We start from the raw sequence: 2,500 nt of genomic DNA, 5'->3' as shown, positions 1-2,500 counted from the left end.
CACCAGCGCTGGGCTGGCCGGCGGGGGCCCTCCGATGGCGGGTCACGTGTGCCGCTCGGTCAGTGGGTGAAAGAAGAAGAGAACCGCAGCTTTGAGAGGGGCCGAGCTGCCCGCGGCAGTCCGTTTCGCACCCCTCTCGGGTCGGCCCACGCGTCCCCGGCGCCCTCGGGGCCGATCCCTGGAGGTTCACGTTTCCGAAAACTGGGTTTCTGAAATCGTGCGAAAGGTGTTTTGAAAAACAGGGAGAGACCGGCTCGCACCGAGGGCAGGAGAAGGTAAGAGAGGGGAAATTTCTAGTTTCGCCGAACGGTCCCCCTCTTTACCTTCCTCGGTGTAACACTTAGAAAAATTTGCGGTCAAAGTTTTACACCGAGGAAGGTAAGAGAGGGGAAACTTCTAGTTTCGCCGACCGGTCCCCCTCTTTACCTTCCTCGGTGTAACACTTTGAAAAATTTGCGGTCAAAGTTTTACACTGAGGAAGGTAAGAGAGGGGAAACTTCTAGTTTCGCCGACCGGTCCCCCTCTTTACCTTCCTCGGTGTAACACTTTGAAAAATTTGCGGTCAAAGTTTTACACCGAGGAAGGTAAGAGAGGGGAAACTTCTAGTTTCGCCGACCGGTCCCCCTCTTTACCTTCCTCGGTGTAAGACTTTGAAAAACTGGCGGTCAAAGTTTTACACCGAGGAAGGTAAAGAGGGGAGTGGAGCGGAGACTCTAGATATTTGCCTTCTCCAAAGCCACATCCATGCTCCCCCTGTATCAGAGCTCCAGGGGCCAGGCTCATGGCCCAGCTTCTCCCCCTGTGATATTAAAGGCCCACACAGCACCTCCACAGGACCTCCACAGCCACACACACACACATGCCTCTCTGCCCCTGTGTCAGAGCTCCAGCACCCAGGCATATCACCCAGCCACTGGGCCTGTGACATTAAAGGGCCACACAGCACCTCCACAGCCACACACACATGCTTCTCTCCCCTGTATCAGAGCTCCAGGGGCCAGGCTCATGGCCCAGCTTCTCCCCCTGTGATATTAAAGGCCCACACAGCACCTCCACAGGACCTCCACAGCCACACATCCATGCCTCTCTCCCCCTGTGTCAGAGCTCCAGCACCCAGGCATATCACCCAGCCACTGGCCCTGTGACATTAAAGGGCCACACAGCACCTCCACAGCCACACACACATGCCTCTCTCCCCTGTATCAGAGCTCCAGGGGCCAGGCTCATGGCCCAGCTTCTCCCCCTGTGATATTAAAGGGCCACACAGCACCTCCACAGGACCTCCACAGCCACACACACATGCCTCTCTCCCCTGTATCAGAGCTCCAGGGGCCAGGCTCATGGCCCAGCTTCTCCCCCTGTGATATTAAAGGGCCACACAGCACCTCCACAGGACCTCCACAGCCACACACACATGCCTCTCTGGCCCTGTGTCAGAGCTCCAGCACCCAGGCATATCACCCAGCCACTGGCCCTGTGATATTAAAGGCCCACACATCACCTCCACAGCCACACATCCATGCCTCTCTCCCCTGTATCAGAGCTCCAGGAGCCAGGCTAATGGCCCAGCTTCTCCCCCTGTGATATTAAAGGCCCACACAGCACCTCCACAGCCACACATCCATGCCTCTCTCCCCTGTATCAGAGCTCCAGGAGCCAGGCTAATGGCCCAGCTTCTCCCCCTGTGATATTAAAGGCCCACACAGCACCTCCACAGGACCTCCACAGCCACACACACATGCTTCTCTCCCCTGTATCAGAGCTCCAGGGGCCAGGCTCATGGCCCAGCTTCTCCCCCTGTGATATTAAAGGCACACACAGCACCTCCACAGGACCTCCACAGCCACACATCCATGCCTCTCTCCCCTGTATCAGAGCTCCAGGAGCCAGGCTAATGGCCCAGCTTCTCCCCCTGTGATATTAAAGGCCCACACAGCACCTCCACAGCCACACATCCATGCCTCTCTCCCCTGTATCAGAGCTCCAGGAGCCAGGCTAATGGCCCAGCTTCTCCCCCTGTGATATTAAAGGCCCACACAGCACCTCCACAGGACCTCCACAGCCACACACACATGCTTCTCTCCCCTGTATCAGAGCTCCAGGGGCCAGGCTCATGGCCCAGCTTCTCCCCCTGTGATATTAAAGGCACACACAGCACCTCCACAGGACCTCCACAGCCACACACACATGCCTCTCTCCCCTGTATCAGAGCTCCAGGGGCCAGGCTCATGGCCCAGCTTCTCCCCCTGTGATATTAAAGGCCCACACAGCACCTCCACAGGACCTCCACAGCCACACATCCATGCCTCTATCCCCCTGTGTCAGAGCTCCAGCACCCAGGCATATCACCCAGCCACTGGCCCTGTGACATTAAAGGGCCACACATCACCCCCATAGGACCTCCACAGCCACACACACATGCCTCTCTCCCCTGTATCAGAGCTCCAGCACCCAGGCTCATGGCCCAGCTTCTCCCCCTGTGATATTAAAGGGCCACACA

The sequence above is a fragment of the Trachinotus anak genome, unplaced genomic scaffold (assembly GCF_046630095.1).
Source record: "Trachinotus anak isolate AG129_WGS33_773 ecotype Australia unplaced genomic scaffold, CSIRO_AGI_Tana_v1 ptg000147l, whole genome shotgun sequence".
NCBI classification, from domain to species: Eukaryota; Metazoa; Chordata; class Actinopteri; order Carangiformes; family Carangidae; genus Trachinotus; species Trachinotus anak.
This window is presented reverse-complemented; position numbering follows the sequence as displayed.